The sequence below is a fragment of the Dermochelys coriacea genome, chromosome 2, assembly GCF_009764565.3.
Source record: "Dermochelys coriacea isolate rDerCor1 chromosome 2, rDerCor1.pri.v4, whole genome shotgun sequence".
Lineage (NCBI taxonomy): Eukaryota > Metazoa > Chordata > Testudines > Dermochelyidae > Dermochelys > Dermochelys coriacea.
Window position 1 is genome coordinate 48,564,428 of NC_050069.1, and position 10,976 is coordinate 48,575,403.

Sequence of the window (10,976 nt, forward strand, 5' to 3'; positions counted from 1 at the left end):
TGTGTTTAATGTTTAGACTTTATGAAATGCTTGTAGGATGCTGCAGGTAGTAATCTCACTTATAACATCTGTACCCCATGTTATAAGGTGATATTACATGTTTGTGTGGTAATCTGTGATTGTGTAACTCATTAAACAGGAAAGGAGCATTCAAATGCTGGCTTCCTACAGAAAAGGTTATGTCCTGCCCACCAAGAAGGCCCATTGAAATTAAATGAGCCATTGTGAAACATCTAAAAAGAAAGACTTTGTTGATTGCTCTCCTGCAAATCCATGAAGACGAGGTGCAGGTGGACTCGTCCAACTTGACCCAAAAATGATTTTGAATTTTTATTTTTTCATTAACATTGAAGAAAATGTTGACACAAAAAGGGATTTCTAAATGAAAATTGAAATGTTTCCTTTTTGAAAATGTCAAAATGAAGCGTTTAAACTTTTTTGCAATTCTTTTTTCTACATGAACAATTTTGCAAAACTGATATGAATTCACCAAACCCCCCCCCCAGCTGAAAAATTTTACCCAACTGTAGTTAGGAGATGGTTGAGGCTGTGCCAGCTCTTTTCTCCAAATGATAGCTGCTAAAGTGCAATGGCTTCTGGGAACTGGGTCTTCACAGGCCACCCCTGGAGGTTGCTGCAGATAACTGAGGCCAGTGCCCTAGAGTGTCAAGTGGTAGAATCAGTGGAGCAATATTGGCAGATCCTGCTCTCTACCCTGTTCATGCTGCTGGAGCTCAGTGGCTTCTGGGAGATTTTATATTCCCTCCATGTGGACTCTGGAATTATTATTATTACAAAGTTCTTGGTGCTCCAGTTCCTAGATAGGACCCAGATAGGTACTTCTGGGTAGGAGGAGGTCATTCTGTAGTTCCCGTCTGATACACATTTTCTGTTCCCTCTTGGCTCATGCTTCTAGAGATTGGATGCTGGGCTGTGTGATTGGACAGGCTAGTCCAGTGGGCTTAGTGCCCTGGAACAGCTCCATGGTGAATCTAGTGGTGTGGGATTCTGTTCCGGGTGAATATCTAGAAATCTGCAATAGAAAACATTCAAAAACTTGACTGAACAAAGTGGGGGAAGCTTTCTGCTAATTTTTGTTTAGCACTACAGGCTGACTTCTTAATGGAAGAGTCTGTTCCATTTTGTACATTAACTGTCCTTTTTGGTAGTAATTAGTCAGTCACTTCTTCTGTGACATATTGGGCCCAAACCAAAGGCTCTGGGTGCAAAATGGAAACAGATACACTTTGTCCTGCAAGTTTTGACTAAGAAAAATGCAGCAAACATAAGTTTGCACTGATATATGTAAGCATTTGAAAAAATATACCTAATTAGTCTAGGATAAGTAATCTTATTTGCATAAACATTTATATATTCTGACCATGCTCAGAAAGTGCTTATTTTAAACCAATCTAGGCAAGAATATGCAAACAAACCAAAAAAATGAGAATTATATTAACACTGGGGGGAAGTCCATTATATAAAATATCTGCCAAATGAAATCAGATATATCTTGCCTCTGTAGACAGTAACTGAAGTTATAGTTAATGAACAAAAACACTTTGTGACAGATAAAAGATTAAACTTATCTTATGCAGCTCACTTTGGTTTACAAAGTATATTAGAGACTTTTTTAATCAAAATTTTAAAGTGCATCTGGAGCTAAATGTATTGCAAGTAGAATGACAGAGACCAGAACAAATAAATGAATGGGCACAACAATTTATGTACAGCTTGAAAATTTCTACTGTTCTGCAGGGGATTTCCTGCCTGCAGGGTGAATTTCACTGCGTAACAGAGTTCCTGTCAAAAGAAAATAGACACTCCTGGCCTGCAGGAACTATATGCCTCCAAGAGAATAATGGCTCTACTATTATGAGTATAGTTCAATTAGAATGTAGTTTAGAATAACTTGGAAATAAATTTTCCAAGAATATTCAAATAATTTTGAAGAGCCTGAACTAATTCTGTTACTATTTAAAAATTAAAGTCACAATCGAGGTAGCAAGGAGTTCGTGTAAAATACTTTTAACTGAAAAAACTAAACAGTGAAGAATTTAATCCAGAACCCTAAAATTCATTTTTCTGATCTGAGTGATGGGCCAAAGACTACCATCTGGAATTTAATCACCGATGTGTTATGAATGACAAAGGAAAATATTTCCAAAACTAGGTTATATGGCAGCGATTGGCAAGCTTTGGCACGCAGCCTGCCACGGTAAGCCCCCTGGCGGGCCGGGCCAGTTTACCTGCCGCGTCCGCAGGATTGGCCAATTGTGGCTCCCACTGGTTGTGGTTCACAGTGCTCGGCCAATGGGAGCTGCAGGAAGCAGCACAGGCCAACTGGGACGGTGAACCGCGGCCAGTGGGAGCTGCGATCGGCCAAACCTGCTGACATGGCAGGTAAACAAACTGGCCTGGCCTGCCAGGGGGCTTACCCTGGTGGGCCGTGTGCCAAAGGTTGCCGATCCCTGTTATATGGGCTCAGTCCTGCTCAAGGATGTCAGGCTGAGCAAGATCAGACCCTATGTCCTTTTCCCAATATATTTTGTATGCACTGTTACATACACACATGATTTTATAAATATCAGTTACAGTTTCTTAGCATGTCTGAAAAACTCTGCAGTGTGTAATACATGTATGGTACTGGCACAGAAATTGTTGTTGAAAGGGCAAATAAGATTTTAGGCTTGTTTTAAAGCTGGATGTCATAGTTCGGTAGCTGGGGATGTGCTTCCTTTTGATCATTGCAGCCCACAGTGGTGCCTCGTCACCTTTGATGTTGCTTCTGCAAGGGTATTGTGTTTTGGAATAGGATATTGGCATCTCCTTCCTTTCTTCCTCTAGTGATTTCTTACCTTGGTGCAGCAACGAATGTGGTTCTGCTCAGTGAGACAGATTCCCATACTTTAGGCTGTATGCTGTTTCCCGTTCCTTCCATCAGCAATGCATAATGTAAAAAACACACTGATAGGGTTGGGGGGAATCCCATCCTGTGTGGGGCAAGTGTGCCCACCTCTTTTAGGGAAGTGGGTGGAGCGTACACATCTTACGTCTAAATCCGTCCCAGCCAGAGTCCATATGCTCACCCTTAGCAGCAGGGCAGTACGGCCTAGTGGCCGGAGTCCATACATTCACCCTTGTCACTGGGCAGTAAAGCCTAGGGGCCAGTGTCCATCAATCTGCCCCTTTTCACAGGGTGGTATGGCCCAGTGGCCCAAGTCAATAACTTCACCCCCTTTTGCAGAGCAGTAGAGCCTAATGGCCAGAGTCAGTAAACCTACCCCTTCTCACAAGACAGTAAGGCCTAGTGGCCCAAGTCAATAATTTAGCCCCTGCTTGCAGGGCAGTAAGGTCTAGCGGCCTATGTTGAACACAGTGGGAGGGGCTGTGCCCCCCAGCAAGGGGAGCCGGGTCCTCCCTCTCTACTGTATCCCAGCCCATGGCCCTGGTAGTGGCCATAGCATGGGCCACTGAATTAGTGTGGAAAGGTTCCTACCGAAACATGCTGACTCAAGGCTTCAGCTTACTCACCGGTCCACCGTCGGATTCCCCTGGGTTGCTTCCTGCCATTTATGGTCTGGGCCTCTCTGCTACCTCTAGGTTCTCTGGTCTGGCCTTCCTCCGAACCTTGTGAGGTCTCCAGGGTTGCCTTGGCATCCACCTGGGCTGCAGCAACTCCAGCTCCTAAGATCACAGGCTTCTACTGAGCCTTGGCTGGAGCAGGCGGCATATGTCCTTCCTCCATGGCAGCCAGCCCCAACTGAGCCGAGCTGCTCCCTTTCATACTGGTTTACCTGGAGCATGCCCAGTAGGGTGAAGGGGGTGTGACTTCCTCAGTCCACAATGTAGGATTATCCCCTTCCCCTCCAATGTGTTGTGAGTGTGCCCTGTCACACACAATTTTACATTATGAAGGCACAGAACAATGCTTCTCCCATGGTCTCTTTTCTGGCTGGCCTTGTTCTAATGAGGTGTCCACTAAGCTCCTGATGATCCTTACTGATGCACCCTGTATCGCTACCAGCGCCAATCTTCTCTCTCATGAGGAGTTTGACTACCAACAAATTATTTCAGAAATGTTTGGAGAAGGGGTCACAGGAGAAGGGAGGGGCCATGTGGTGCTAGAAGGCCAAATGGCTATCTGTCTCTGCTGGGGCTTTTTTCCTTGGAGTGTGCTATTAAATGATCATTTGAGCAGGTGGCAGTGAAAATTCTCCAACCCTATCAAAAAGCCTGCTTCAAATGATCCCCTCAGGAAAAGCTTTGAAATCTCCATTAGCAGGCTCACATCCACATTGAACGAGTGTGGTGACAGAATAGAGCTGTGAAGTATCCCTCACAAATGAACCTTAGGGGACAATGAACAATTGCCCAGGAAGATCCTCTGGGTCCATTCAGAGAAAATACTCCATCTGCCTAAACACAATTATCCATTTGCTGTCAGGATTTGTCAGCAGCATCATGTGGTCAATAGTGCTGAAGGCAACTGATCCATCCATGTAAAAGAACCAGATAGACCTTTATCCATTGCATGCAGGAGATCATTTACTGATAAGACTAGCATGACCACTTAGAGGAGTTTTTCCTCCTCCCTCTGTTTTTCTTGTGGGAAGGAAGAATCCAAGCCTCGATTTCTATTCAGTTCAAATGTTTTCTAAGTTGCCCTTAACAAAATGTTTGAGAAACCAATTTCAGTCTGCGCATTCAAGACTCATTCATTGCTCTGAAAGGGGGGGGGATGAGATTTACCAGGGAATGAGCACACTGCACATTCCTAGATCAATAGTATAGGTAGATAAATTTGCATGTTAGGATCTCTAAATCTGGAAAATTTGCCACAGTTAATTCATGAATTTGTTTCCTTTTAAAACGTGTTATATAAAATATGGTGCATTCTAAAAAATTAATCTTACATGACAGGGATAAATCATGCATGCAAGTTGCGCATCAAAGTCATGAAATGGGGTACAAGTGCAAGAGAAAATAAGGTATTAAAAAGTTTAACAAATGGAGAGGGCTCCACTTGGTCTAGGGCTGGCCCTGTCCACGAGGCTTCACCTGGGCACAAGGATTTTCCTGAGTAGATCTGATTACAGGATTGGGACCTAATATTGTATGTAGCCCAGCTGCATGTAATCTATATACAACTGTTTCCTTTCAAAGTAAATATATTTTTTGAGGCTTGCATACTGATAACCTCCATCGATGTGCTAGTGCTGTGCAATGAGTATGTGAAAGAGGATACAAATCCATATGGAAGTCTTGACACATTCTAGTCCTGCTAAGATTTTTTCAACAACTTGAGAAACCTGTATTTTACTGTGCATTTGTAATCTCAATTACTCTTTGCATATTTTTTGTAGTTAACATTCACTTCCAAGATAAGTTTTTCTTTACAAATATCCTAGTCAACCCTGCTGTGTTACATAGTCTGAAGCCCTTCAATATTAAGGAAAATATACTCCTGATCTAAAGTTATCTAATATATCTTTGAGTTCTATTATCTGTCAGCTTTTGCAGGCAGCCTAATCAATGCTATACATTTGAATGGTGATAACTGTTTAATCCCTGCTTGAAAGGAACAATTCTTTTATGCTTTAGTAACTTATTGTAGCTTGCTTCTCATGCTGGCTACAAGAGTTATGAATACTGTACAACTCTCATTTCCTCTCATCATGTACTCAAGAACATTAGATATTTAACTGAAGTACCTCATTATTTGGGACTTCTTCCTATTTTCCCTTTTCAATGCACTGTTAATCATTTTTTACCCCTTAAAGCACTGACAGACACTGTGCGGGAGATTTGCTACTGCAGCCAAGATCTGATCAGCAAAACAGAGATGGGTATTGTCAATTATGGCTATGTGATTTTCTGCTCTGACCTCAGTGTATGTTAGAGCAGCCTCTGGGCTGCTCTAATCTACACCAGCTGGGGATAGCTGGAGCACGATATGCTCTAGCTGCGCCTCCTCCTGCCCCTGATGCATCCCTTGAAGGGGGGGGTGGTTCCATATATGTTCCATATATGCTGAAACGTCCCGAGGCTAGGACATCCCAAGCTATGGAGAAGTGGATACTTTCCACTCTTTGCACTACCTACCTGGCACAAAAGGAGCAGATAAGGGGACTGAATAAGCCATCCAAAAATGCAACCCTTGCTATAATTACAGAAGCAGTGCACCATATGTACATCATAGTATAGTTATTGGCAACATTTTGCTGCATATTTTAGGTTTATCCTCAAACAGCCTGTTACTGCCAACTATTCATTTCCCTATTAAAAAGGAAAATGTTACATGCTGCTCATGAGCTCATGTCATAACAGTGTAATGGGGTCACAGCTCACCACCGCTAGTGCCTCCTGCTGGTTGCTCCGGGAATTAGCTCTTGTCAGTTGTGGAGTGCCCTCTGTGGGCTGGTGTCTCACCCGTTGTCTGCTCTGCTGATTTGGGAACCGCCTTGCTCCCTGCTCAGTGGTGTCCATTTCAGGACACAGCCCTCTGGCAATACCCACTATTCCATTCTCACTCCCTTCCGGTGCGGGGGGTAACAGTCGTTCAGCTTGCATCTGCCTCCAACCACAACCCCAAAGTCTAGCCCTCACCTCATGGCAAGCTGCAGTCTGTCTTGGCCACACTTCTGTGGCCAGGTGCAGTGTAAAGGGGGGACCAAGGACCACCCCCTACTCTGGGTCCCAACCCAGGGACCTTCTAGTGGCAGCCTCTCTGCCTTCCTCCACTCCCTCTTGTCAGTCTATCTTCCCTGGGCCACTTCCCTTTTGGCCCCATGCACCTTCTTGACCCTTTTTAGTAGGGGCTGCAGCCCGGCAGGTAACTGTGCCAGAGCTGTCCTCTGCTCCCCAGAGCCTGCCCAGCACTGCTCTGTCCAAGGTGCTACCTCCTTACCTCGGGAGCCAGTCCTCTTTTGCTAGTCAGGAAGAGACTCTCTCTCCTTTGCTAGGCAGCCTTTAAATAGGGCCCAGCCCGGCCCTGATTGACTCTCCACCAGCACTGGCTGATTGGCTGCTGGTCTGTGCAGCCTCTCTGGCCTGTTCCAGCCCTTTTTCTCATGGAGTGGGCAGCTGTCCCACTACAAAGAGCAATTATAGCCCTGGAGATAACACCTCAGATGTTTGAGCTTAACTAGACTTATATTATTGACTAATACATTAATACTTCATGATCTTACACCATGATTGTATAAGTGAGCTTACACCTGACACTAAATTTCAGAAAGCCTTTTTGAAAGACTGTATTTATGTACATTTGTCATGCAGAGTTCATTTATCAATTCTTCTCTCAGATTCCTTTACAATAATTTTGAGAAACAGCTCAGTAATCAGACAGTGCTGTAGCTATTGATTCTGCATTCCAGTAATCAAAGAAGGATATTTCTTTTACTCAGACTGGTTGATACAGAATAATCATCATTTTCTCTTTTAAATCTATAGGTTTGCATCAAGCCCAGTGTGAACATTATTAATATTAGAGATGACCTAAACCACAAAGGCCAGATCCCGATTGAACTAGCCCTAAAACCGAGTACCTTAAGGCTGGATCTGTTATAGGAATAAGAGCTAGTTACGAAACTCAGATAGTTATCCAAACTTACTGAAAGTCTGTGGGTATTCATATTTAAGAGTTTGGTTTGGGCCTATACTTGTTAGACAAGGGTTAAAGAGCTGATCTGGGCCCCAGAGGCCATGCCCCCTTGCCTCTGTTGGGAATGCTCCCGCCACTGGGAGCATTTAATAAGTAACAACTCAGCTCTGTCTGGGCTGACAGTGGAGGAGAGCAGTTGGGTACAGCAGCCTCCCACTGGGAAGCCACTAGGACTCCAAGTTGTTAGGATTGAGCTCATAGCCAAACCACTAGAAGACTGTTGACTGTGGAAGCTGAAGGTGACAACTCGCCTTTGCCAGTGGAGATGACTCAGGAGATGGCTCTGTGGGAGAACACAGGAGGGACCCCCCAGTCCAGCCCAAGATGATGCTGGAGGGACTGGACCAAGAGAAGGAAGTGATCCAGAGAGTTAGTTTAGGGATATCAGGTCCTAGGCCTTGGACAAGGGCTACTTTTCCAAAAGGCCCTGGGTTGGAACCCAGTGGAGTAGGATGGACCTGGGTTCCCTGCCTCCCACACACTCACCAGTGAGCAATGCTACCTTGAGCTATTTCTGCTAGACAATGTGACCTTTGAACTCTTTCCAGTGGGTGATACTACTCTGAGCTATTGCCTTGAGGCAAAGCAGCCTTTGGACTCTCAGTGAGCCACTACCCCAAGCCATGCCTGCCAGGGAAACTGACCCTTCGACTCTCACCATTAGGTGTTACACCCTGGAGTATCACTATTAGGAAATAGTGCTGGCCCAGAGCACACAGCCAACCCTCCCAACAGAACTAGGTCATATAACATAGTGTGTACTCCTGTAGCTTGGAGGTTCAGGCAATTAATACTTTATACAAACTGGATTAATTTTATCTGTACTGTGCTCTTCAGTGATTTAGATTGCTCTGCCTATTCTTGTTATATATTGTGCCACCTTTAATGGTCTGTCTATTCCCTTGGCAGATCTAAAGTGATCTTTTTCACAACAAAATCACTTGTCTTTTCCTCTTTCCTATAGGAAATTTGGAAACATTTAACTCTTGTTTATTTAGGGACAGACTGAACACCTCAGGCAGGTGAGCAGGAACTCACATAAATAGTTCTAATGACTATTGGAGTTACTCATGTGAGTAACTGACCACTAGTGTGAGCAAGGCATTCACAGTCTGTTCCTTAAACTGCTTCACCAATATTTGCTGGTGCATATGTGTAGCTGTTGCCATTTTTTAAAAAGGTGTTCATTACATATTTAACAGGCAAAAAATGAACAATTTAATTTTGATCACAATATTAGCTGGGCTATGGTTCCTAAGAAACTAGAGATGATGTTGTGAGAGCTATATAGCAATAGGTGTTCACATAATTAGCAGTGACTATAGTAGCTGTGCATCACTTGCAGTGCATTTATGTTAAATAGGACTATTTTCAAATAATAATAAAAAACCCACTTTTTTCCCCAATCTAAGATGAGGCACTAGTTCTCCTTGAGGATTATGCCCACAGTACATTTCAAAATCCAGTCTTCAGCCACGTTTCTTATAACACAGTTTTAACATTTGTGGTTAGATTTTTTTACATGGGAAAAGTATTTTTTCCCCACACTTACAGACCTAAAAAATTACTAGAGACTCTCTTCAAACTTTTCCAAAAGCTGGTAGCATATGAGGCTGACTTTCAATGGGCAGTCTCCACTTGGAGTCATCAATTTTGCATGGCACATACATCTGCTCCCTTTTGTACACTATCACCTGTAAGCAGTGTGACAAAGCGCCGATCTTGTCTCAGTGGACCCCAAGCTTCCTGCCGGATTACGCTAGCCTCAGAGGCTCACTGTGACCTTCCACATAACCCTTCTCTCTCAAGGCAAGGGTCACAACCTACTAAGCCATTTTAATCACAACCCAGCAAGGGAGGTGAGGAGAAGCTATCCTCCCTCACACAGTCTCTGTGGTCTCCCAGTCTCAGTGATTACTCAGGAAGGGGAGGGAGGAGACCAGGCCTGCCCTCTACTCCCAACTCCAGTCCAGGGACTCTGATAGTAGCAGCTCTTGGTAGCTGAACTTTTTGGAAACAGGACAAGTACAATTCCCTGGGCCACTTCCCCACTGTAGTCCCCACTTCCCCCAATATCTACATCACCCTTACCTCAAGGCCTCCTTTCTTGTGCCTGATAAGGTTTGTACTGCTCCATTTCTCCAGCAGCATGAGTCCCTTCTACAGCTCCTGACACCCCTTCCCCCTGACTAAGTGGGAGGCTTTTAACTAGTTTCAGCCAGCCCCTGATTTGCTTCAGGTGTCCCTATCAACCTAGCTATCTCCACTGCTTCTGGAAGGATCTTAACTGGCCCCAGGTGTCTTGATTAACCTGGAGCAACTGCCATTTGGTTATCATGGTAACAGGGATTTGTTTAGCCTGGGGCTAACATACCTGTTTCTCACTACTTTCCTGTAGCCATCCAGCCTTGCCCTGTCACAGCAAGAAATGTTTTGCACACATAAAAGTCCATTTCTCCAAAGGCACATTTAGGCATTAGAGTCTGTCAGCTATGCACTCAAGTACATCAACATGCATGGCCAGGTGGGTAAAAAGTTGTATGCACACTCGCGGAGAGTGGTATGAGGCCCCATTGAAAATTAGGTTCTAGGCGTGGAGAACATGCTCTGGAAAGTTATGACAGTGAGGACACAGGAAGTTATACTAGAAACTAATTTGTAGCACACTGAATTTTGTGGTACAATAATCAAGCAAAAATTCTTGAGATCAATGCACCTTTTTAAAAAAAATATATATACCCCACTGCTTAAGGATAAAGGAAAACTCTTTCCTTTTCATTGATGATACAAATAATGAAAAATGTATGGCTACTGTTCTGTTAGTGTCTCCTTACCTCCTTCCTTCAGAGAAAAACAACAAAAATGATGAAGGGGCTAGAGGAATTGATTTGGAAAGAACAAAAGAATTAAATATGCATAGCTTGTCCAAATAATGACTAAGGGAATGGTAATGACACTAGAAAATGTACCTTGGAAAACAACTGTGTAGTGGCAGAGAGATGGACTAGATATATTGTTATTTATATTACAGTTTGGGCCTCAAGGCCCAAACTGAAACTGGGGCCCTATTTCACTAATCACTGTACAAACACATAGTAAGAGACAATACGCTAACAGCTTACAGTCTGAACAGATGAGACAAACAAAGGATGAGAGGGGAAACAACTTGCCCAAGGTCAGAGGGTAGTGGCAAAGCCAGGAACAGAATTCTTATAGTCCAGAGCCCTATCAGATGGACCACACTGCCTAAGTTACATCATCCATTGCTATTGTGCTTTCCACAGCTGTCTAGTTTATATGCTGAATAGAG

At 43.9% G+C, this 10,976-nt stretch overlaps 1 long non-coding RNA gene across 1 annotated transcript; it reads right to left on the reverse strand.

Annotated features, from left to right (window-relative positions):
• Positions 1-317: 317 nt before the first annotated feature.
• LOC119851813 lies at positions 318-9,845 on the reverse strand. The gene is made up of 2 exons (XR_005291412.1): positions 9,758-9,845; positions 318-1,033 (listed from the first exon to the last, which is right to left on the reverse strand). It is a non-coding gene; the product is annotated as an uncharacterized LOC119851813 (long non-coding RNA).
• Positions 9,846-10,976: the final 1,131 nt, after the last annotated feature.